This window comes from Triturus cristatus, chromosome 9, assembly GCF_964204655.1.
Source record: "Triturus cristatus chromosome 9, aTriCri1.1, whole genome shotgun sequence".
Classification (NCBI taxonomy): domain Eukaryota; kingdom Metazoa; phylum Chordata; class Amphibia; order Caudata; family Salamandridae; genus Triturus; species Triturus cristatus.
This window is the reverse complement of record NC_140592.1, coordinates 1,031,109,618-1,031,136,947: the sequence shown is the minus strand read 5'-3', so window position 1 is coordinate 1,031,136,947 and position 27,330 is coordinate 1,031,109,618. Positions and strand designations below refer to the sequence as shown.

Here is a 27,330-nt window from a genome sequence, read left to right as displayed (position 1 = left end):
CAGGGTAACAGACCTTGAGTAAAACTAGGTTCAGGTTTCCCCATATCCAATGATCTTGGTAAACTGCGGTGTCTGAGTCTATGGAATTGATTAAACTAAACCATGCTCCACAGGAGCCATTATGTGTAAATGGATGTGGGAAGAAAGGCAGGACTCCTTCATAATTCTGATAGGGAGAGAGTCGGCCACACACCCAACAATTAGTAGCATTACTAGTCTGATGGGAATGATGTAACATACTAATGAAAGTGTTATTGCGCAGCGCAAGTCTATAAGACAATTCATGCGGAGGTAAGTCACTAAAAGAATGTTCAGCAGTAACATTATAAACGTGTCTAGAAATAGGGTAATACATGTGCAACAACATACTTGTAATAATTATTAAAAGGCTCAATAAAAACAGAATTAATAATGTCACTATACAGTGGCTACGCAGTGATTTACAATACGCCTGTCGTTTCAACATTTTTCGCGACTGTCCATGATTCAGGTCTAGAGGATACATGTCGGGGACCGATTCAACCGCTTCACCTTGGAGAGGACTTAAACAATCAAATTGTCTGACGTTCTAGGCCTCAATTTTACTTTATAGAGTTCGGTTTCAGTCTTTTCAACCAAAGGAAGTTTTGAATCAGTCTGTGAGGGAGTGCATGGCACAATGTCTATATCCGAGGATAGTCCATGAAATTTCTTGATATGACTTGAATGAATCCAGCCCTTGCGGCCCTCGATCTTCACGGCTGTCCTTGTGGTCAGCAGGACCAACTTGGGTGATTTCCACCTGGGCTCCAGCTGAGTCTTTCGGTCGAAATTCCTCACAAAGACAAGATCACCCGGAACAACGTCATGGGGTTTCACCTCAGTGTTGTCGGGAAAGGCTGCAGCTACCTGTGAACGACAAGATTGTAGTGCAGACATCAAGGAAGCCAAGTAATCTGTCAGCATATTACAGTCAATATCAGTTATTTTGCGTGGTATAGGCGTCCCCCACATATTCGGTGGTCTGCCGAAGATCACCTCATACGGGGATAGCCCTGTTCGAGAGTGTGCTACCATTCTCATGTAAAAGAGTGCAACGGGTAACGCTACTACCCAGTCTACACCTTTCTCTCTGCATATTTTGGACATTCTGATTTTCAGTATCTGGTTATGTCTTTCTACGAGACCTGCTGCCTCGGGGTGTCGGACACAGTGGAATTTCCACTGATATCCTAACAGAAGTGAAACGTGTTTCATTAATTCGGATGAGAACGGCTGGCCGTTATCTGAGTGAACAACACGTGGTAAACCGTATCGTGGGAAGAATTCTCGAACCAACTGTTTGGCAGTAGTCGGGGCAGTGTAATCTGAAACCGGGTATGCCTCTGTCCAACGGGACAGAGCGCAGACAACTACGAGAACATATTTGAATCCTCGACATCGTTCCATCTGGATATAGTCCATCTGGAGTACTTCAAAAGGATGATGAGGAGGATGAAATCCACCCTGTTCTACGGGAACGCTTTTTCCTGGGTTAAACTGACAACAGATCATACAGGTACGGACCTTTTGTTTGGCTGCTGCTCGTAAATGTTTATTGAACCAAATGTGTTGAATGCTGTCTAGCATAGCTTTTTCTCCTAGATGTGCTGGACTATGTATAGTGTTAATTATAACTTGGACCATTGAATCAGGAAGGAACCATACAGACTTTTCCTTCATCATCCATCCTTGGTCCGTTTGGATCCCTCCTAATTCAGTCCATTTCTTTATTTCGTCTGGTGTAGCATGTGTCTGTATGTCAATTACGTCAAGAGTAGGATCTTTAACTGTCATACAATGTGTCGGTGTCGGGACTATTGTCTTTGTCATGTCGGGGGTTTGAGTTTGAGCAGTCTGTTTAGCTGTTCTGTCGGCTAGATCATTGCCTTGGGAAACGATATCAGTAACCTTCGTATGAGCCTTACATTTCATAATTGATATTGCAGTGGGTAGATGTATTGCATCTAATAAGGCATGAATGAGGGGTCCGTGCTGAATGTGGGTACCGTGGGAAGTTAAATAACCTCTCTCTCGCCACAACACGCCGAAGTCATGTACAACTCCGAATGCATAACGTGAGTCAGTGTATATGTTGACTTTTTTATTCGTGGCTTGAATACAGGCTTGTGTCAGAGCGATGAGCTCTGCGGCTTGAGCTGACAAGGTATTTATACGATTAGTTTCAATGACTTCAGTATCTGTTGTGACTGCGTAAGCGGCTACTAACTCTCCTGTACTTGTTCTCATGCATGAACCATCTACATACAATGTCAGGTCTGGATCTGACAATGGGACATCGGTTAAGTCTTGTCTGGGTTTCGTCGTTATCGTAATAACTTCAATACAATCATGAGCTAGTGGGTCTGTTCCGATTACAGGTAAAAGTGTGGCAGGATTCAATGTGTTACAGCGTCTGATTTCTATATGTGGCTGAAACAACGTAAGTTCGTACCCTGTAAGTCGTGCTATAGTCAAGTGTTGTGTTTGCGTTCTATTTACAAGAACCTCTACTGCGTGTGGTACTTGAACTGTCAATGGATGTCCTAACACTATGGCATCGCTTTGTCTGATTGCTAAAGCTGTCGCTGCCACTGATTTCAGGCATGCAGGCAAAGCCTGAGCTACGGGATCTAATGTACTAGAAAAATAAGCACATGGTTTGTGTGCTCCTGCTTGTTCCTGTGAGAGTACTGACAAGGCAGTACCTTCGCGTTCTGTAACAAAGAGTGTAAACTGTTTATTGTAACATGGCGTTGCTAAAACGGGTGCTTGACATAAAGCTTTCTTTAGGCTTTCAAAAGCTTGTGTGTGTTCCTGAGTCCAAGGGAGAACAGTCGGTGTGGCTGCCTCCTGTGTGGTTAACTGAATGAGTGGTTTTGCTAGAAATGCGTATTGAGGGATCCACTGCCTGCAATATGACGTGAGGCCTATGAAAGCTCGTACTTCCTTTTGTGTCTTGGGTATTGGCATGTTAGCTATTAACTGAATGCGGTCGGGTGTAAGCTGCCTTCCCTCCTTGGACAGCGAGTGTCCAAGATAAATAACTCGCTGGACACAGAATTGCAGCTTAGAAGGGGACACCTTGTGCCCCTTTTCGGCTAGAAATTGTAAAACTGTCAGTGATGCTTTTTCACATTCCGGTTCGCTTCTCGCGGTGATCAGCAGATCATCGACGTATTGAAGCAAGGCAGTGTTAACCGGCATGTGGATACTGTCGAGTTCTCGTTTCAGTGCTTGGCTATAGATGCTGGGGCTTTCTGTAAATCCTTGAGGTGCGCGTGAGAATTTAAAGCTGCGCCCATTTAAACTAAATCCGAACAAATATTGGCTTTCCGGATCTATTGGGACGCTGAAAAAGGCATTCTTGAGATCAATTACAGTAAAGAATGTTGCTTCGGAATCAATAGCTGTCAATAATGACGAGATATCTGGGACCACAGGAAATTGTGGCACAATGCATTTGTTTAACTCGCGCAGGTCAATAACCAATCGATATACTGGCGGGGCTGTAGGATCTGTTCGTTTAAGAACCGGAATTATCGGTGAATTACATACATTGGAGTCTGTTTCTACAACTACTCCTTGGGCAATTAGCTCGTCAATGATTTGTAGTAAAGCCACTACAGCATCTGGTGGTAATTTGTATTGTCGCATTCGTGGTAGCACCACTCCTGCCTTTAGTGTGACTCGATATGGTGTAATATTCATGCAACCAACATCAGTAGGGCCTTGTGCCCATAGATGTGTAGGTAAAGTCTGCAGTCGGGGATCCATGTCTCTAGACACATAGTGACCTTTAAAATCACGTAAAAACAACCTTACTCCTTCCGGGGAACAACATATTATGGCTCCTAGGGCTTTCAACGTTTTTATTCCTAACAAGTTTTCTGGACATGATTTAGTAAGCAATAAATCTGTAGTTCGGGTCAGAGGTCCTATCGTAAGTGGGAGAGGCTGTGATACTTCATTAACAATAGGTTTTCCTGAAAAACCAAGGGAAATATTCTGAGAGCCTGAGAGGGGTGCCCCTGGAACTTCACTACGTTTTATAGTTGTTCGACTTGCCCCTGTATCGAGTAAAAATTTTCTATCTTGACCTAATAATTCACTATGTACATAAGGTCCTTCTTGATCTACCGGAATCTCGATAAGGGGTAAGTCAACTTCCCTCTCTAGGCTAGTTCATGCGTAACGCTGATACTCAGGATATTCATACTGTGCAGTCTGATACATTTGTCGTGTTGTTGTCTGTGTGGCAGCAACAGGCAACGGTGGTGCAGCTGGCACAAACTGTATTGGCTGTTGTGCGGCTGGCATGGCCTGGGCATGCTGCATAGCTCCTTGTTCATTCTGATCTTGTCTTAGTGGCCGTGATCTTTCTTGTGTTTTACCTATGGCGATATTATGTTTTAAAACTGGACAATCGTGTACGTAATGACCTGGCTTTTTACAATAATTGCATGTCCCTTTTACAGGTCCTGCTGAATCGGAATGTGTCATACCCTTTTTATGTCCTTCAGCTGGAACTGTCTGGGAAACTAGCATTTTCATTTTTGTGTCTTTCATGCGTCTGTGTTCATGTTCTTGTTCCTCTCTAATTCTATTGTGATGATACTGTAACATTTGTAACATTTGTGATGGGGTGTTACCTTGCCAGGTACTCTCGAATTTTAATACTCTATTCTTTACTGGGGGCAGGGCATTTTCTACTAATTTTGTTACAAACAGATGCGGGTATGATTCGCTACTTGCTTTTATGCCACTATTTATACCAAAACATTTCTCGAATCGGGCATAGTAATCACTAGTGTCTTCATCTTGCTTCTGTTTACAGGCTGAAATTGTACCCCAATCTTCCTTTTTCGTAGTTAATAAACGTGGCAGTACCTGTACTAGTAGACCTGGTAGTGCTTTAGTTTTGTCCCCAAGCCCCGAACCTGGACCTCGGGCCTTTTCTTCTGCTTCTAATGCTGACCATTCTATCTTTTGGTCTCCTACCTCCCACTCTTTTTCCTTGAGTTTCTCATAAATGCCAGCAGGCATCAATACCTTTAATATTGTCATAATGTCGGGATAGGTGTACTCTCCCATCAGTAACATGTCTTTAATTTCTCGGTGAAAACCCGCTGGATCTTTGTCATGACTGGGTACCACTTTCTTCATTTGTAACAGTTCTATTTTTGATATGGGCGTATATACAAATACGCGCCTAAACTCATTGTCCTCGCCTTTTATTGGGTGCACTTCTCGTAAGGGATTCTGTCTATCCATGTGATACGTGGTTCTTTCCTTGCCGGGCAATGAGACATGCTCTGAGCATACAAAAAGAATATACTGCTTTCTTGACTCTAGAATTTCTTTAATTAATTTAGTACCTGGACCTCTCCATTTATTCATAAGCAATTCAGTCAATATGTCAGGTAAGGGACCAGGGTCCGAATGCTGACTCCGATATAGTATAATGAGTTGTTGAATCATATAAATCCCAGCTAACCTCTGTTCATCTGGGGTGAGATTCAAAAATGTGCGTACTACTGTAGCATCACTATATTTTCCGGGACTGTCCACCCAATGGACAGCTGCCCTGGCTAAATCTTGTTCATCCATAGAATCGAGAAAATGATAACCCCTTCGTTCTCGGAGTAGTTTGTCGGCGGTTTGGAACGAATGCTCGTTAGACCTTATATTAATTATAGGTATTTGGAAATTCCTGTTATTATCTGGACATATTGGACGTATTGAATCAGTATGACATCTAGTCTGATCCCTATTACAAGATCTTCCTCTACCTACATAGGCTATGGTGTCTGACTGTCCCGCGGGCGGTCCTGACCCTTCTTCCTCGCTTTGTTCGAACTCGTCTGCCTCTAATCTCTCTTCGTGTAGGCGTTCTATTTCTTTACGGATCTTTCGGCACATGGCTATTATACAATTTTGCTTATCGTGTCTCCCTTCTGATATATTCTGGCTCCATCTTGTAAGAATTTGCATTGCATCCGGGTCTACCCCCGGTCGGTCTTGATTTCTGATCACACAGTTTATGAGGAAACGTAACAGTTCCCCCTGTATCTCTACTTTCTGGTATTCCATAGCTCTGTTAATACATTCTGGATCTCGCCCTGTTTGGACAAAATGGTATATTTTATCTAGATGCGCAGTCATTCCTGGTAACTTCGCTAAATACACTGCGGCTCGTCTGATACGCAATGATGCCAGGATCATTTCGTCCTCTTTACCGGGCACCGGGTCATATCTACAATCTATAAGAAGTTCCTTAAGCGCACGGTCACTTACGAATTTGGGTGTACGTGAATGCGCTGACTCTTGAAAAATAAGTTTATTTATTCTAGGTGGCGTAGAAAAAATATTGGTAGCACCTCCCGTGGCCCCATCTGGGGCGTCGGGTGTGAAAGGATTCGTCGAACGTGACACAGCAACTATAGGTGTGGACACAGCTATAGAAGTAGCTGTAGGAACGGATGCAGAAACAGATGTGCTTGCCGGAACTTGTGACTCGATTTGTTGCTGTAGGGATACGGGTGCTGGATCTTGGCGTTGGACCTCCCTGGTATGCGGTCTATGTGGGGCGGAATTAGCATACTCGGGAGCTACGTCATCTAAATATGAGGAAAGAAAAACATCTTCTGCGGTTCTAGGATGCCCCTTAGGATGTACCTTAATTGGGAATAATGGGGGTGGCAAGTCTTTCGGTATCTCTGGAGTAGCCTTAGGTAATCCTTCGGCTAGAAGGGGATACATACCATTCATGAGGGCATTTCTTTGTCTATCTACTTGTTCTGATTTCACTCGGATACCTTCCTCAATTAATAGATTTTCTCGAACTTTGTTTGAACTTTCTTTACTCTTCTCTTCCTGTCTACGTGCTTTTTCCGTACGTCTATGAGATTCTTTACGCCATAACTCAACGGCGTCTTTCTGTGACTGTCTGACTTTCCTTTTCCATAACTCTTCCTCGACTTTCATGATGCACTCTGCATCCCAGGTCCCTGCTGCGGGCCACCTCTGACTTTCTGGTAATCCCTTGGTGTAGTCTACCCATAAATCAAGAAATAATATAGCGTCTAAGCCATGTTTGTGATACATGAAGTGCCCTGGAGTATCCCTAGGAGGAATAGGGACGGCTTCTTCAAGTACCCCTTTTCTAGTAGTGATCTGTCTTAATTTCGAAAAGAGCGGCATATTGACAACTGATCCGATACTTAATCTTGAACACACTTAATACAAAAGCACACTAATGAACAACCATTCATACCACAATATGCAGGACGTTTAACACATTAAACATTGAACATTAAGCATTTTTACCTTTAAAATAAACAACAATGATGATCGTCTGCATAACTGATCACCAAGTATAATTCTTTGACAATAACTAGATACTTCGGAATACTTGATATACTGCTAAACAGTACAGATACACTGCTAAAACAGTGCAGACCGGATTTGTGTACCCAAACCCGTCTTGACCGGCACAACCTATGTGCACGTCAGAAATGCCTCCCCAGTAATGGTACTCACCGGGTAGCTTCGGAAACGGAAGGCCTCAGTAACTTGAACTTGAACCGGACTGGACTCGACTCGACTCGTCGGAAACTGGGCTTGACTTCGAACTGGTGGGTCTCTGTATACCTCGGATCTCGCTCTCTCAGCTAGGCTCTGGTCGGGATACTTCGCACTTCTCACCGCCTCGTCTGGGTGTTGATCGCAGTCTCAGTCGCCCCCGCTTGACCGGAGGGAGATACAGGAAATCCTGCTGGTACGCGTAATTGTCCGTCCAGCTGTAGCAGGAGACCGGGCCTGCAACTCACCGCCGGCGCGTGAGATGAGAAAGTGTCCCTGTTCGGGCGCCATCATGTGGTAAATAAAATTCCTTTACCGGGACTGAATTTGATACGGAATCATAATGAAATAGCTCAGTAAAATGAGAGGCAAAATCCGTGATATTAGAGTTTCGGAATGGGCTTTATTCCAATGATCGATTATAATCGGATGCTCCAAGTTCCATCACCACGGGGGTTCAGGAAGTGAAGTACATACTTTATTGACAAGAAGTAACTTTTATAATACATACATTACAATGAAGCGAATGCAGTAGGCGTAACAATTGATAAGGAAATTGACGTTTTACCTGCGTAACCGAAAATGGGTGTAATAAGGAGTAAAAAGGAACATGATTGGTTATGATGTCATACATAGGTGGATCTATAAGATAATACTTGGCATAGATGCGCGCGCAGCAGCATGACGTGTAATTGACGTGTAACTAGGGGGTGAAGGGGACTTGACATTAGCTCTACATGTGGAGACGAAAAGTCTGGGGGGTCAAGTCAACCTAATCCCAAATCATATCTAACATCCTATGTTTAAAGAACTATGTTATCCACAAAAGAAGGACTCTCGGACCGAATCTATTCTATACTGACTATGCGTGCGTGTACAAGCGTCTAAGTGTCTACACTGAATGCGAGGGGGTAGGAATATTCCATGGTAACAGGGCTATGAATTACTTGCATGAGGACGGAGAAGCCGGGCCTTTTGCTTGGTATCTGGAAGAATGTTTACTTAAGCTACTAGGCAGGAATGCATCGGCTGAGGGGGAAGCAGATAATTCGAAGGTGAAATACAGTTCTTGGCAGAGAATAGGCTGATGTCAGGCTTCGTGAGCCGCGCAGAGAATAAGACAATGTTCATGGTCACAGATGCAGGCTCAGACTGGAGCTTTCAGAGGCAGAAGGCAAGAGGAGTTTGATGACAGAATCAGGGCCTACTTGCCTGGACTGTAAAATGGCATAAGTGAACCATATAAAGCCGGTGGCCTTTCATATTTAGGAATGGAATATCCGGCCTATTCATGGCGGATCTGACAGAGGACATGTTGACGGTGGACGCACATGTGTTTGCGTCTTCATAACTGGAACTGGAGGAAACATACATGTACTTGTGACATGCACATAGAACCGTTGGGGTCCAAGATAGGGGACATAACTGACCAGGAAAATCCACATTTCCACACCCCAAGGACTCAGGATCACCCCCAGGAGCTCAACCTCCGTGACACTAAACTCGCACTTGCTGATCTTGCAATACAAGCGGTGTTCTTGCAATTTTTTAAGAACCATTAGGACATGGCTCACGTGTTGTTCCGGGGAGACTGAAAAAACCAAGATGTCATCTATGTATACAACGACAAATCTGTCGATGTATTCCTTCAAGACGTCGTTCAAAAAATATTGGAAAGCCGCCGGGGCATTACATAACCCGAACGGCATAGCCAAATATTCGAATAACCCGTATCGGGTCTTGAAAGCGGTTTTCCATTCATCCCCCTTGCGGACGCGGACCAAGTGATAGGCCCCTCGTAGATCGAGTCTGGTGTAAATGTTGGCCTCCTTCACCTGGTCCAGTAACACGGGATGAGCGGTAGTGGGTATCGATTTCTCACTGTGTTCTTATTCAGCATGCGATAATCGATACACGTTCTGAGATCACCATTGGCCTTCGCTATAAAAAAAAGCAGAGAAGCGGCTGGAGAGCGGGAAGGGCGTACAAATCCCAGTGCAACAAACTTATCTAGATAATCTCTCAGGTGTTTGGTTTCGGGTTCTGACAACACATACACTCGACAGGAGGGAATGACCGCCCCATCCACCAAGTCTATGCGACAATCGTATTCGCGGTGGGGAGGCAGGGTCTCCGCCTTGGTTTCACTGAACACTTCCCGATACATGGTATATTCCGGAGGTAACTCGGTCTCCTTTTCGACTGCCGTGGCCACCTGATATATCTGTGCTAGGGCTAGAGTGTGTGTGGCTGGGACCCGATCTTTCATACACTTAAATCGACATTCTGAGGAGTTAAAACTAATAGTTTTGTCTCTCCAGTCCATTGTAGGATTATGTTGCCATAACCAGGGCATCCCCAGAATAACCTCGTATTGAGGGGCTTCGATTATATTTAGCGTGATGTCCTCCACATGGTCTTGTGGATCGCCTTGGAGAACCAATTCCACCTACTCCGTCTGTTCGGTGATGGGACCGGATGTCAAAGGTGTGCCATCCACTGCTAACACTGTCTCTGGCTTGCTAATGGGTACCCGACGCAATCCCAAATGTTAAACTAGACCGTCGTCTATAAAGTTGCCGGTGGCTCCTGAATCAATCATAGTGTGAACCTGATGTGATAGTAGACCCGTCTTAAGGAACATGGTTAGGACTATATGGGATTCTGTGGTTTTTCTCTCGACTACTGTCAAAGACGGCAGCCTCCACTCTTTCTCGGTTTCCTCTGTCTTCTGTGTTTCTGTTTGGGGCGAGTCTCCGCTTACCACTGTTTCTACTGACGTGATAGCCACCCGCTTCCCCCAAAAAACGGTGGTTCTTTTCTTGGGTTTTAGGGGACACTCCCTCACGTAGTGTCCCTTCTTCCCACAGTACATACAGAGTCCCTGGACTCTGCGATTCTCCCTCTCTGTCTTAGATAATGGGGGCCTAATTGCTCCCACGTCCATAGGTTCTGGACCAGATTCTCTTACGGAGTGCGTGGCCCGACTCTCTGGTTCCATTCCGGCCATTGACCTCTCGCTTTTTCTACGATCCCCACCCCTCTCCGAAAGTCTGTGGTCCAATCGTAACGTCAGATTGATTAAGTCAGTGCAGGTCGTGGGTTGGGGGTCTACCTGGGCCAGCACATCTTTGAGTTCATCCCTCAATCCCTGGTAATACAAGGACATTCTTTTTTCTTCGGGCCAAGCTGTCTCGACCACCAAACAGTTAAACGCCGTCATGTACGTGACCAGATCTTTCTTGCCCTGACGTAATTCTAGCAGCTCTCTATCAGCGCTGAGGGTGGTGGCCCTGCGGTCGAACACCCTTTCGAATTCCTTCCGAAAGGCATTCCAATCAGTAAGCAACGGTTCGTCATTTCTAACCAAAGGAACAGCCCAATTAGCGGCGTCCCCGGTTAGATAAGATATGGCGAAAGCCACCCTAGAAAGATTGGTAGGGAACGACGACGGGCGACAAGAAAAATGAAGCGTGATCTGGGTAAGAAACGTCTGGATTTTTAGAGGGTCGCCAGCATATCTCTCGGGACTGGCCAAAGGTATGGGTGGGGGAACCGTCACCTGTATCTGAGGAGGACCTGCCGCTGCGTCAAAAGGGTTCCTAGCCTGTCTATCCACCCTCTCTCGTAATGCCGCCGTCTCGGCTCGAGACGCAATCAACTCTTGCTGGACTGCAGCCAATGCCTGCAACACATCGTCTAGCGACGCCATCTTTGCGAATGGCCCAGACCGGGAGGAGAGTCTATCGTGGGTACGTGATTCTGTCACGATTCGAGGTTCTCCTCAGGATCTGGGCGATGCTCAAAGGGGTCCACCTCCTGACATCCCCAAACTCTGACTAAATAATCTCCAGAGTGTGAGGCGATCAAGCGAGGGAAAGGTAGGGTAGATGCAGCGTGGGAAAGGGAAACCTGAAATAGAAAGAACATGCAATTAACATCCTATGACATGCTGACTACTCTCATATTTTCTCACTATTCCTTTTCCCATACCTGCCAAGGTATTCCCTGACAATGGTTCCTCTAGCATGTAAGATTCGTCTCTCACTGTATGCTGCACAACCATATACGCAAAAAAAAAAACAGAAACACAGAAGGTTAACGTCTCAGCGCCTGTCCATTCAGTCCCAAGTTATCAAACCATCTCCTCATACGTACCCATCACCACACCCCCCTGGAAATAATAGAAGGAAACGTGAAGATATTTCTCCCATCAGCTGATGGGGGACTCTTTTCTCTTCGGGAGGAGTAGGTAAGGCCTTACTGTAATAATTGTCCGGAACCCTTATGTTCAAGGCTCCCACCTTATTCCAATGCTGCTCCCCCTTCTACCAATCCACAATTCCTAGTGTATCCCGTAGTTCCAATTTATAGCACTAAAGACAAGAATGTCTCATAAATGTTAAGTCTCAGCCGTCTCCGCCCACTGGCTGCCAAGTTGGCCTTATGTGTCCAAACATCAACGAAAAAGTACATAAACCAAAATCCAGGCCGCCGGTCAACCCACCACGGCTTACCTGACCTGGCTCGTGAGTTTCACAGTCAAAGTCTTCTCCCGCGGGAGGTTGCGGTGTCTTGAAGCACCGTCTCCTTCAACCCTGCATTCGCGGGCAAGATCCTCATACTCCGGGAGAGATCCGCTCCTCCGGCACTTCCCAGAAGTGGTTCTCTATGCCAGGGAACCACCGGCGATAAATAACGGAACGTGCAAGCGTCGCGAGGCACACCTCGGAATCCCAGTTGAGGAGCCGAGAAGCCACGCGGTATCCCAGAACTGTTCCCGACTCCAGAATCACGTACAACGCCCTTTGCGTTGTGCGTGACTATAACGAGGTTGGTCCCTCCCCTCGCCCGGGCTTCCTGGGTCTCGTAGTTCCGCCAGGCTTCATATACGAAACTACGTAGGCGCACTGGGTTCAAACCCTGACAGGAATTGTGCCAATGCTGTAGGATTATGGTGCCCTAACCGTGATTGTGTACGATCCATCGTTGGCTCAAGAACGTCGTTGAAATCTCCCCCCAGGAGGTGCGTACCAGGCTCAAATTGCAGGAGAAGCCCCGCTAGCTTATCTAGCGTGCGTTGCTGTAATCGTGGAGGAGCATATACACTGGCCACGAAAAATTGCTAATGTCTCCAGGTGCCCTGCACCGCCACATAGGTCCCATCCGGTCTGTTCACCTGTGGGCGACATGAAATGGGGGGGATTTTTTAACAACAATCGCCACCCCTCTGGAGCCTTTAGTGAAACCCACGTGACCCAGAACTGTGTAGTGTCCTCTGGCCAAAAAGGGAACGCTCGACCCCCTCATATGTGTCTCTTGAAGAAGTACAATATCAGGTGTAAGTCGCTTAATATAGGTAGAGACCAGACCTCACTTAATCTTGTTGCCCAAGCCATTGACATTCCACGTAAGGACCGTGTAGCATTCGTCAGTCATCGTGGCCTCCCAGTAAAGTTACACATTCCCTTACCCGCACATAAGGGGCGCCCCCCCCCCTTCCATCCTTTCCTGGTATCACAGTCAAGAAATAAAACAGAACCAACAAAACAAATCAAAACCCCCAGCCCCAACAATAATCATGTCCCACAGTGAGCATGTAATAATGGCCCATCCCCCTCCCTACACTCTTCAAATACGTGCACCATCCGCCAATTCATCAACATGACAACTCCAGCACAAGTATTCTACAAGAGGTCTGTCGCCCCCCGTAAACCCCCTTTACCCCTTAAAACAGACTAAAACAGAAGAAATACAAAAAGCACTCACAATACACTTCCCCGTATTAGACCGCTTTCTCATAGAGTCCTAATGGCCACAGGGTCGTACTCTCGGCTTTTGGTACTCAAAAACAAAAAATAATGTTGCTCCAGCCCCCATCCCCACTACTCTCAAACTCGCCAACAGAACAACACTGAAGCAGGTAACCCTCCCGGAGGTCTGTAGCCCCCCCCCCCCCCCCAACCCAACCCACTCAATTAAAAAAAAAATGTCTACAAAATTATCCAACCTACTGTATACTTTCCTTACGTATAACAAAAAGGCCAAAATGTCCGTTATCTCGCAGGGGCAACACAACGTCTCTCTGAGGGCGTCTGGCCCCAGTGAATCATTCCTTCTCGCCATTGTTCAAAAGGCACAGTGAACGGGGGGTCCCCATTCAAAGGGTCTGTGCCCGAGGCCTCCAGATGATGTATAGTTTCCAGGAGAGGATGTGCAGCATCCGAAGTCCGGGAATCCAGGTTATCTGAGTGTTCAGAGTCTCCATGGACACTGGATTTCAAAGAATTCCGTGAGGCACATTCCAGAGCTGTGTCCTCATCTGAGTCCGACACAGTGGCCTTGTGATTCCTCGACCTCAGGGACCTTCCCGGTGTGTTCCCTACCGATGTCAGGTGCTTCATCCTTCGTCTCCTCCTCTGTGTCGGAGGCTTCGTCCAGCCTGTATCTGATTGCTTAGGAGCGGACATGGAAGCAGGGGAGGGCGGTGCACCGCGCAGCTGGGGCCGCTCCTCAATGAGGATGACATTGTTAGTTGTTCCATCGTCTGCATTTTGTAGACTGTGTGTGAGATCCTCTGGCACTGTTTTAGGTGTAAAGGCAATACAAGTATGAAAGTAGGACGGCCACAAATCCCTTGTGTGTCTGCCTCAGAAAATCTCCCAGCGTTGATCGCCATGCAGATAACTGCAGCGCATAAAACAATAACTGGTGACTATGGGTAGTCGTGAGCTTTACAAACCCCAATGGAAAGGCATACGTGTGCCCTTTCTACTCAAAGTAATCATTTCAATAAGTGAGATGAGGGACCGCCTTACTCTCTTTGGAAGGCTTTTTCTAATCCAAACTCACAATTGGCAACAGGGGGCTGCTTACACCAGTTCTCCATCACAGGTATGGCTAAAAACATACTTCTGGGCCGGCCCTGGTGGAAGAGCTGAATGTGGTTTAGTTTGTGCATTTACATTAGGCAGATGAACTTCTAGACAGTCTGTGAAATTATAATGACATTTTCTAAGATGTGGGTTACCTCGTGAACCACCAGGTCAAGATGCGAATTGACCCTTTAGCCATTGTATTGCCTTATGACTTATGCAGATCCCTTCCATCTTAATGCCACAGTAGAGCAGCAATTGGTGGCCATAAAGGAGAACAATATCTTCGAAAGAGCAGATAGACTCACAGCCTTGGTACTCCCAGTGGTCATTATCTGCAAAGCCAAACAACGTTATGCTGTCTAAGTTTGCATTGACATGAGAATGCCCAATCAAGCAATCAAGAAGGAAATGTATTCCACTCTGATGCTTGATAATATCATTACTGACTTGATGGGCGGCCTCTCACCTGAAAATTGAGTTTGTGATCAGGACACCACTGTCTACAGGCCACCCAGATGTGAGATTACTCAGATTTTCAACACAGCTTGGTTTTGATGACGCTGGATTCTTATCTACCTTACCATCACCAAGAATCCTCTCAGGTCGCCAGGATCTTTTTATCTGCTAAATAGTGTAGAGGGAAGGGAACCAAATTTTAACACCTAATCAATAAGTTGCAATGTCTGGTCTCGGTTTGGTGCATAGTTCAGTCACATCGAGACAATCATGGTCCTCACAATCTTCACCATCTGCACTTGGAATGGGCATCAATGTGGCGGGATTCAGAACAGAACACCTCTTCTCAGTCACATTTTCTACGGCAAGTATAACTTGCTCATAGCGTGTTAATCGGTTATTTGTGAGGTGCTGTGTTTTGGTTCTTGTCATTAACAGTTCAACAAAGTGTGGCACATAAACTGTAAGTGGGTGTCCCATGACAATACTCTCACACCTTTCAATACTGACACCTGCTGCAGGAACGTATATGAGACATCCGGCCAACGCAGAAGCTACTGGATCTAAAGTAGCTGAAAAGTAGGCAACTGGTCTACAGACACCTCCATGATTCTGAGTCAAAACGGACAATGCGCAACCTTCTCTCTCGCACCAGAACAACGAGAAAGCCTTGTTGTAATCAGGCATTCCCAAAGCTGGAGCACGACACATAGCCTCTCTCAGCCTTAAAAACGACATTAAACAGTCGTTGTCCCATGGTACCGGATCGCTCACATCCTTGTGCGTCAGCCTCTGTAAAGGCTTTGCTTCAAAGGAGAAGCTGGGAATCCAATTGGCGGCAGTAGCCAACCATCCCCAAGAACATTCTGAGTTCTCTCTGTGTGGTAGGCACAGGCATGTTCATAATTGCCTCAATGCGATCTGATGACGCCTTCCTCTTGCCCTCCTCAATCCTGTGACCCAAATACTGCACTTCCCTCAGGCAGTACTGCAATTTGTTTGGGGACACTTTGTGTCCATTCTCTGCCAAATGATTCAGTAAAGCAATGGTATCAATCCTTCAAGCGTCTTCTGTTTCTGAGGCAATGAACAAGTCATCGATGTATTGCACCAGAACGGAGTGCTGTGGCAATACGAGACTCTCAAGATTCTTCTTCAAGATCGGATTAAAGATCGAAGGACTCTTGGTGTACCCCTGGGGGATACAACACCAAGTTAACACACGGTTTTCCAGCCGGGAAGCAAAAAGAAATTGGCTCTCCTCATGGAGTGGAATCGAGAAGAATGCTTGACACAGATCAATCACTGTAAACCACTCAGCTTCACACGGAATCTGAAACAGAATCACAGATGGATTCGGTACCACCGGACAGCATGGGACAACTATCGTGCTGACCTTTCGCAAGTCCTGCACGATCCTGAATTTCCCACTCGGTTTCTGTAGTCCCATGATAGGTGAAATACATGGGCTACCCATGATCTCCTTCAGAATTCCCTGCTTGATCATAGACATAGTCTCAGGTGACAGATTGTACTGGGGCGTCCTAGGGAATTCTACGTTCTGTTTGAACTGAATCTTCACTAGCTCTACACCTTTGATCAACCCAATCTCTTCTCCGGTGAAGTCCCACACCTCCTGTGACACCGAATCTCTCAAATCTAGTGGAAGTTCCTCCACTGTCAGCGCTGGGTTCATTTCTATGCACAAGTGCTGATTTGCAACTTTAAAGGTCGCATCATCATCCTTTGTCTGTACTTCAACTCCCTTCGGTGTGCAATAGATGGTGCAATTTAATTTGCACAACAGATCTCTACCTATCAGACAAACTGGACTCGAGTCACACACCACGAACTGGTGTCGATCTTGGAAAGTTCCTATTCTCACAGGAATTGGCTCTGTCAATGGACTGGTCATCTTCTTGTTTGCTACTCCAACAACTTGGATCGATTGTCCCGAGAGGGGTAGGTTAGGGACTACTGCGGATCTCACAGTAGACCGGTTAGCACCAGTGTCAACCAAAAAGGTGGTAGAGTGACCATCAACGTCTGCTTCTACAAATGGTCCCCTCTGGTCTACCTCCAAGACTGCTCCAAGTGTGCAGCCTTCCTCCCCTCTTCTGCACCGTCATGCCAACGGATCTGGGCTAAACTCCTCATACCCTTCGAACAAGGACATCTGTTGATAAGTCCGAGCTCCCTGCTGAAGATATTGAACTCTAGGTGGCTGGGGAACTTGTACCTATGGACTGAACGTCCCCCCTTTCATCGACCTTGGTCTAGTCACTGTAGGGACTGCTTCAGGTACAGGTACCTGAACTATCTCTACTTCCTGTTGCACTTGGTTAATCGGATTCAAGGGACACTCGCGTTTCCAATGTCCAATCTGGTGACAAAGATGACACACAATGGTCTTTTTCAATGTCGCCACATCCACTCCTGTCTTGTAGTCAACTGACTTTGGTCTTCCCTGACCTTGGGACATTCTGGTTTCCTCCTTGGTTATTTCCCTGTCTCCTTCCTAATGTCCCACCGCTAGGCTTAACTTGAGCTGTTTACATCTGAACAAGCATCAATTTGTCTTTCAACTTCCTGTGCTTCGAATCTATCTCATCACTGCAGTATCTAGCATACCGCAAAATCTCATCCACCGGCTTGTTCTGCCAACAGATCAGATGTTGCTGTATCATGAGACTAACTTCTGGCCTCAACCCCAACACAAACTTTGAGACAAACTGTCCCATATCCTTTGAATCCAAAGCATCTAATCCACTGTACTGCTTGAAGGCGTGCAAGAGGCGTTCATAGTACTCGTGCACCGTCTCTTTTGGTTCTTGGACTGTTCGATCTATCTTAACCCAATCAATATCCTGAGGTGAAATTTCGATTTTAACCACGTGATCACCTGCTCAAACATTTTCATAACTAAGGGTGACGTGCCATTCGTGATAGGATTCCTTTCTGGCTCTGAAATCGGCCATTCAACAGCAATTTTACATGCAGACCATAAGTCCCCTGGAACCACGATGTCAAACAACGTGTTCAAATCAATCCACAACACTTTTGAGATCTTGACAAAGCGATCAACCTGCTTGTACCATTCTACAGGCTTCTCCCTCAGCCGAGGGAAATCATTTGTGAATGCAGCCAAATCACCCCTACTCCAAGGCACATGCATGTACCCTCCATTCTGTACCTCTCGTAAAGGGAAGTTCCCTATGCCTACCGTCCCTCCACCTGGAGGTGGCGTCTCTCCTTCTATCTTTTTGGAACTCTTCTTCTTGGACCATCTTTCCTCCCATTTATCAAGCATGATCCATGCACGCATCGCTATAATCAAATCTCTGATATGGGTTCTCAACCCCATGCAACCTATGATTTCCCTGTAATGACTTCGTTTTGGACAAATCCACCTCATACTTCTTGGCCAACTCGGTCAATTTCTCATGTGCAGTTCTTGCCTTGCGAGTCACATCCTTCGCTACAAAAAGTAACTCATCTTGTTCATACATGTATATCCTTTCAAGAGGCAAATTTCCATTTATTATTTCGTCTACTTCTGCTTTCAATCTCACTACATCTAACATCCTCGCCTTCATGGCGCCTTTCAATATTTCTCGGCAAGCTGCACCATTCCGATCGTTGTACTCGCAGTTCTGTTCTCGAGGTCTACTCTCTTGTGTCCGACTAGAGACTGGTCGGTTTCCTGAATTCCCTTGCTCCTCACTCTCTACAGTTCTCTCACACTGATTTCTCACAGGCGGTACCCACATTCTTAGATCTGATCTTGACTCGGCCAAAGACCTTGATCTTATCGGTCTCGCATCCACCTGTCCCCTAGAGGAGTCTGCGGTGGCAGGTAATGGCGTTATAGGTTTCGAAGTCTGCTCCATCCTGCTCGCTGTCCCGTTTCCCTCAACCACACTCCTTGATCCAGCAGCTGACTGTGCTAGACTACCAACTCTCTCTTGGTCTGGGTCCTAAACCGAAACAATGGGTCCAATGGTAACCGGTACTTTTAAAGCATCCGGTAACCTCACACCTCTCCCATCTTCTGTACTCGCTACAGACTGAATCCTCATGTCCTCCGTTCCTGTCGAGATTTTCCCTACTACTTTCACCTCTGACTGCGTCTGTACTCCACTAGTCCCTTCCGCTGGAGACGACTTTCCTTCATGGGAATCTGGATTGAGCGGAGGCGGTCTTTCGGACAACAACCTCTCTACCAAGCTGTCATCCGTATCACTATCCTCCTCATCTACGCTCTTTGCCTTCGTACTGTCTGTTTTCTCTAGTAGTGGGTACAATCTATCCCCCTCAGTTGTTTCCACTCTCCACTTCTTCTATAGCGCATCCCACCTTGCATCTTGGAATGCCCTGATAGACTTCTTCACTCTTTCTTGACTTCTGTCTCTTTTCCTGTCATATGCTTCTCTAATCCATGCATGTAATGCCTCAAACTGAGTTGGTCTAGGCAGAGGTCGCAACAAAGACATCACAGATTTCAACTGATACAACACATCCAACCTGAAAGTACCATATCGTGGGAAAGTCAGTTCCCCCTCACCATGAGTCATTTTATGTCAATTTTCAAGCCAAATTATAGTATGCAATCCCACATTCTTTGCCATATAATGCGCTGGAGTATCCTCGGGAGGGGCTTCTTCTTCCCCTCGAGTAACCACATGTTCGTCACCTCTACATAATTCTCTGAAAACTTTAAAACATTTCATGATGAACAAATTTTTGATCGCGCACAATGTTTTCGTTCACTTCCTGATGTCAATCCACCAATAGCAGCGTGACTCACACCAACCGACCTATCTCAGCGCGACACCTTCTGATGTCACACTTCCTCCGCTCGCAGCAGTTCCCCTCCTTCACAATTCGCCACTCACCCTTGCATTATTTGTCCACAAACGACCGGACAATCACTTCTCTGACTGCCTACAACAGTCTCTCGAAATTGTTGACCTCAAACCTGGCAACTGTCTGTCTGCGAAACGACCGGACAATCGCCTCAACTGATAGGCTTCAAATGCTCAATTTTCCACATACAACAACCCACGACCCCCGTCGGTTACTCATGCACTCACGCATTCGCTCCCCCTATCTTGGTCTGGGTAATCGATGACGTCTCACGATTTCCTTTCAATGGTCAACAAAATCTACCTTAGGTGTCTTCTACACCACAACTTCTCAGACTACTCGTCGAGTCTAAGAATCCCCGGGCTGCGCGCGCTCACAGCCTGATCTCACAATCACTCAACTCTCATAACAACTCCGCAAGACATCACACAATCAAATCAACACCGCAATCTACAAAACACATCACCCTATTCATACTCACTCCTCCACGAACTTCTGCTTTCCGCCGCCCCTCTACTTTCCATGAATCTCCATCAACTGCCGCCGTCTGCCGCTCACCATCCGATGGGTCACCATCCCTCGAATTCTATGGGCCTCTAGAATCTCTCATCTTGATCTAGATCTCTCCTCACTTTCAGAGATAACCATCCTACTCTACTACCAACTGATGACGCCGGATTCTTATCTACCTTACCATCACCAAGAATCCTCTCAGGTCGCCAGGATCTTTTTATCTGCTAAATAGTGTAGAGGAGAGGGAACCAAATTTTAACACATAATCAATAAATTGCATTTAATCTTGAAAAGGACCACTGACTCCAAATCTTAGGAATTTATTACAACCAAGAATAACTGCACATACAAGCACCTCAGTACAAGGTGAAGAAAATAAATGGGCACTAATACAAAGGAAATCCTACGCAGAAGCCTCATCCGAGAATAAGAAGAATAATCAATTCCAATAACATCAGGAAAGTGATAATTACTCCAGTCTCTACATTAGAAGTCATTAGCCTAAAAGAAAAATCAGCTAGTCTATCCCTACTCTATCTCTAAGGTGACATCCCTACTTAGCATTTTCCCTCCCAGGCAAGAGAGTAAAAGGTGTCAGAAGTGAAGACTTCCTTAGAAGTGCACTCACTTAGTCACAGCTCGCTCTAAGATGCTCCTAGCTTCCCATCTAAGCCTTAACTGCTCAACCCACGGGGCACTGTCCCTAATTCAAAATCCCAAAAACATAGAACACGCCCACCGGCACACCTCTTCAGCCAGGTCTTCTTCCAGTACTTTTCCAGTGAAACTTGTATCCCATCCAAGGACGGTTAGCTTGACCTTGGGTCCCAGGCACCTCCTCTGTCGAAAGTATCATCCCTAAATTCCGGTGCACTCCCATATTGGCTTCTCGTACCATCCTAACTCCTAAAACAAAGGGTTAGTCTCTCTAACGAGCTAAGTGTCCTTGCACCTGCAACAGAAACATGAGAACGAGAAACTTTCCACTTTTCTGAGATTTTCTAACGCCCTGAAACCCCAAAGCCTTACCAAGGGAAATTATTTTCGGCCTACAATATTTAGCTAACATAAGAAATTAACAAGCCTTTCTCTTTAAACCTATATGCGATCAGGCCTTTACACAGTTTAAACCCACACTTCTAAAATCACATTATAAGCATTAACTTCATTACACTTTATATATGAATAAGCAAACTACATGTGCAGACTTTAATATGGCGCACGTTTAAACCTAATGCATCGCATTACATGAAAACCAATTATTTTATGTTAACTAAAATACATTTGCAGTGAACTACGACATTGCTCTTCATGAAAGGCATGGTTACATTTCTAATCATACTATTATTAGCAGATTTGAATGATACATTTCTAAGCCACACATTACTATAAGTCGGTTAACATATATGGATGCAGACTTAACAGTGATTATGATGCACCCCTACAAACTTTCAGAATAACGTGGCGCTCTATCAGTTTGAAATAGTGCAAATGGGACCTTCCTCAGTGGAGTTATTTCAGGCAGTAGTGTGAGATGTGCTTGCGGGATTTAAGGGCATGTTGAATTAGTGACACTTGCACAGAAAAGAAGTATGAGACAGACCTAGTAACTGATTTTCTTGAGAGTGAAGGAGAATGACCTTGCACTCAGGGGCGTAACACAGGCCCCCACAGCCCCCGCGGTGCGAGGGTATCCCCAAGCTCCAGGGGGCACCCTCAGCACAGCACTGCAGAGCTCCGGATTGAGCCCAGAGGGGGGCCCCTCCACGTGTCTTGCTGGTAGGCCACTTCAAAGTTTGAAGTGTTATTTCCAGAAGCCATACTTAGACTTTTTTGGCCATGTACTAACTATTGCCTGTATCTTCTCCACTGCCAGAAACTCCGCTGACTCGTGGAAGATCAGTGACATTAAAGTGACACATATTCATTGCTGACACTATCTCTGCTCACCCATCCAAGGTTATTGACTCTAAGAAGGCAAAACGTATCCAAACCCTGACGTTTTTGTGCCTGGCAGTCTTCTGCAGGCATTTTTTGGAACTTTGCAATCTGCACTGTGCTTCCAGGTATAGTCTTGAAACCAGGTACACCATGGTATTGGACCGAAGGCAAGAAGGTGGCTTTCCATACCTGAAAACACAGTTACACAAAACAACATATTTTAAACACACACAAAACACTGAGTTTATACAATAACCCCTTGGAAGTCGGCTCTGATGCCACCTAGCATGAATACTCACAGAGCGAGCCGGAAGCAATCTCCATTCTGTGGCAATATTTTCCCATCTATATTTATGGAAGACCATTCTGGGCCATGACAGATCACAAACCTATCATGTTCAATTCAAATGTCTTCACCACTCATCAGTTAAATGAACGGAGAAGTGAATGCCTTATTTTCAGGAACGGGACTTTTCAGTGATCAACATGATAGGGTCTGACATACCAGTGGATTCCCTCTGTCTCTATCTCTGAGAGGCAACAGTGGGAAAAAGGCTGATTCTGAATGCGCTGAACTACAGGTGCTGTTCCTCTTGACTATGTCATTCACAAATGTGCAGTCCTTTGAAAAGGTGTAGCGACTCACTGCAGATGATGGTTGCATGAAGTTATAAAGAAGGCTGATGGCCTGAGACACGTACTGGAGTATAGTTCTCTCTAGACTTTACAACATGCAGGTAGACCTCAGTGTCACAGATAACTATCTTCTGCTTAGGGGCACTTGCATGCTGCTACTTGAATGCAGGTGGAGCGCATGGTGTTCCTGTAATATAAAGGCTACCAGAGTGTGGTAAAAACAATAGTAGCGTTGTCCATCATAGGACCAGGAGAGCAGTATTCATGCCAAATTATGAGCTTAACCACAATAGATCATTTTCAGAAAATTAATCTAATGAACCTAATTTATGTAATCCATGTTTATCCCGTAAACCTGGCAAGGACCTGGTTTTCTAGGTTATTGGCTAGTATCTGGGTCTAGGCCTTACCAGCAGAAGTATCCTCAAATACTCTTCAGTGGACATTGCTGACCTTCAAAAGACTGAGTTTTGGTTTCACATCTGTTGAACACAATAGGCAGGGTGACTCTGGCCAAGATGCTTACATTGACAAGTCTCTTGCAAGTCTTTCACATAATGCCCACGGTTGTACCTAAAGCTTCCATTGCACTTTTAAGATAACTATGGATCTGCTGTCTAATGAGCAATTATCCTAATTGTGTAATCCGAAGTCATTGAGCTAAACGACCTCTGCCGCCTGTTCAATGTTCTAGGTTTCAGACTTAAACATCCCAACTATAAGTGACTCCTTATGGTACGATGTAAATACCTGCTCCAAATTACACCCAGAAAGCCAAGCAAATTAGCCAACCCCTCCCTCCTTAAGGAGAAACACCTACTTAAAATGGGTCATTTTATTGCACAATTCGACTAAGAAATTGACTGAAACCAGGCAGTACAAATAATTTGGGCATGCCATTTGAAATTGCATCCTATAGTTTTCCAAAAACCTACAAATTACCATCCTTCATTTTTTTTTCTTTCACTCAGAAAATTAAGTTGAGCGTCTGCAACAGCTACGAGAATGGCAAGATGACTATGACTGCTGTCCTGGTAAGATTGAGAGGGTGATGGGCAGTGATCAGACACCCAGTTGGTCCCACATGCTTGGTCTCCATACTGTGAATGTGCTGCTGTATGGGGAGAACAAGTCCGTTCTTGGACGTATGCCTGTTCGGAATTAATTGATGATGTGACTTGCTGACGTTTTTTGGAACTGTGTGTAACTTACATTGCCTGTTCTGTGCTTTTCTCACACCAAATAGACCTACATCCAACCGGAAGCCTTGGAGAGAACATCATGCAAGCACCCAAGATAGTCCAAATACATCATATAGCTGAGTAGTACAGTGCTGACAACACTCTGTTTCAAGCATTAGCCAACACCCAACAAAAACATTATAGTTAGGCTATCTGGTTTTAGGTTTAAACCTATAATAACTGATAAAACCCCACCGAAAGGAAAATAGCCTCACCAGTATAAACATATAAACACTGACAAAACACCTTTGTAACACAAATCAAGTACCATTCAAAGAAAGGAAAAGATGAGTGAAAATGTAATTTTTTATTTCTTCCTGGAGGGGCCAATACAATGCAACTTTGTTATACAAGGCAGCAGCAAGAAAGACTGGGCTATTAGGGATGTCACTAGAATGTTGTCTCTTCTTCCTTCTGCTTTTTTCAGTTTTTTGGTATTTTGTCTAAAGATGCAGTGTTTCAGAGCATGTTTTAGGTCTTATTTAGTTATTTAAAAAACTGTAGAGAATCAGGAAACATCAAAATCAGATTTGATATTTTGGCTACATTTGATTTCACTGATAGGTAAAATGGCTGGTTTCATAAGAATATTTCCCAATAAGTACCATCACATTTACCCAGAGACTGAGAATGGGTGAAATCCTTCGATACGTCAGCCCCCTTTTCCAGTGAGTCAGTATTGATTGTAGGTGAATTGTCAAACACCCCAGGCTTTAAGCATTCAATGGAAGGTGTAGTGACAAGTATATGTGAAAAGAATATTGTCACCAATCATCTGAGATAGTGGTGAAAACATGACACCAGACGTTGGTAAACATGGAACGCAGTGTCACTTGGAATGTTGCTGGTAAACGTTCCTACCAAGTTCAATAAAGATTGGAGTGATATTGTTTGTATTTGCAGTAATTCAGCTACGTATATGAAAAAGTTGTATGATGACCTGTCAAAATCGCTACCTGAGCTGTAGTGCTTCCCTGTAAGAGATCCTTATCACTTGCCAGATGGTATGCTGAAAGCATCTTTACAATCTTCAGAGTTAATGAAGAATGCTATTGACTTTGTAGTCTTTTCTGGTACACTGTTTCGCTATGCCCTGGAACTAAAATGCAAATATTTCTCATTTTGTGCTTTGTGTGGCATCAAAGAAAGAGTCATCCCAACTGTGTCATTTAGCCAGTGGTTCTCAGTCCTAGAGGCTGTGAATGCCATATTATCCATGTGGCGACCGTTTACGGAGTTTTTGCTTAGTGATGATGCCAAAGGCAAGCAATGTGATGATCTTTGGTCACATATTGATAGTGATGTGAAAAAAGTACAGTCTACTGCATGCTTAGGTTTTTACAGGAAAATATGACTGCTGTAGTGGACTTAATGACAATACTAGAGTCTGAAAACACCCTTGTTTACCAAGTGTTCAGCTTAATTGATGTAGATGTGAAACATCTCCTTGAGAGTAGGCTGGGCGACACTTGTATTGACTTTGGCACTGCAATATGCGCCATGTTAGAACTCTTGCCACTTGGTAAGGAAAGAAATGTTGAGGAGCAATTCAGGAAAATGTATTTTACACTCTATGGGAAATGGCTTGCAATGATGCATAGAAATGTCCCTTCACCAACCATGGCATTTGAAGTTAATTAAGTCTCACTGAGGTATTCTTCACAAGTTCTAGATCCCTTCTGAATTTTCTCCAGGCTTTATAAAGAACTGCTTCATTTTTGACCACTTCAATAACTGAGGGCATATGTGCCCAATTCAATGCATATTTTGCAGATTATGTCCTTGACAATCACAGCCCTCAGTTGCACCAGTATTGGCATTGAAGGATATGTCATTGGCAAGAGTTAGCAAATTGTGTACTGGCTATTTTGGCGTTGCCCGTCTCAAGTACCAATGTTGAAAGGGCCTTTTCACAGATAAACGTTTACATAGGCAGGAAAGAGCGAGCGTGCATGTCCAAAGACTCACTAAAGAAGTATTGCATGGTGTACTAAAATAAGTTTGATGTGTAAAAATGTATTTGGACCCTGTACACATGTTATATCTATTCACATGCACCATCAGTGCAGACAGCAAGCCATAATTAAAAATAAAACATTCCATAAACACCCGAAAACACTGTTTCTGTTGTTTTTAATTGCGCGAAAATGTGTATCAACTGATGACCACTGGTTTTTTTAAGGTATTGAAAAAACTGAAGAACCCTACCAGACTTTACCAAAAATAGAAACTGAACACAAGAAAGCCTAATTTTAGTGTACCTAACCTTGCACACCCATCAAATACGGCTCAGATCTTCCAAATAGCTTGATATGAGCGAGCTCACAATAATGCATGCAACAATAAAAAGTACTCACAACACGTCGCACTGAAACCAGATGAGATAAGTACTAGGAAATTCCTGTGCACTCTACATCTTCCATTATGAAACAACACGCACCATTCAGCAAGCACATTAGACGGTACTTTGCAAACTCATCCAACACAGCCCATATATTCTCTCTGATTGGGTATCAGCAAAAGTAATATGTAACACTCAAAACAGTGCCCGCTTGATAATGCTGCACATGTGAATGCAGATCTGCATAGATGTGATTTTTACTCGGATGTCGCTGTGCATACTGTGGCACCTTCCAGTGTGAAAAAATAGCCAACAGAGTTCATTAGACAGAACACTGAGCACACACCCAGTTCAGCTTTCCAGTATGGTTCGGTGTCGCGGAGCTCAGAAGAGAACCAACTATGACAATATACAATCAGAAACCCCAACAGAACACCTTAGTCAGTACACACACACATCCAAACTAGCTCAGAGGCACCATGTAGACGACCCTCGTTGAGTTCACAACAGCACTTCACTCCTCCTGGAACAATATACCATTGCCTGACAAAACATAACCCATGCAAACTCCCACCCAGCACCCTGTAGGTAGTCTAGTTTAAAAAGATGCAGTGGACTCATGCTCTCATGCCATACTCTCAGGTACTTCAGACATGTGCTTCAAGCCGGCAAATCACATACCTGTCATCCTAGATGTCATGGGCCTGAAGAAGTAAAGACCTCATTTTTTTTTTTTTTTTTTTGAAAACCTTTATTAACCGCAGTTGCATCATTTTTACAATGTACGTTCACTAATCAAAGTATCGGGTCAGCGAGACAAAGATACACATGTCCGGGTGGTAAGACACAGCCATTC

The 27,330-nt window shown here is 44.9% G+C and overlaps 1 long non-coding RNA gene across 2 annotated transcripts in view; it reads left to right on the top strand.

The window, feature by feature from the left end:
* The window catches only part of LOC146799282 (uncharacterized), a 380,959-nt gene that overhangs the window by 134,575 nt on the left and 219,054 nt on the right, over window positions 1–27,330 (top strand). For both annotated transcript variants that reach the window (XR_014969257.1, XR_014969258.1), the window contains exon 2: window positions 23,864–23,926. This is a non-coding gene — a long non-coding RNA (uncharacterized LOC146799282). The remainder of the gene's footprint in view (window positions 1–23,863; window positions 23,927–27,330) is intronic.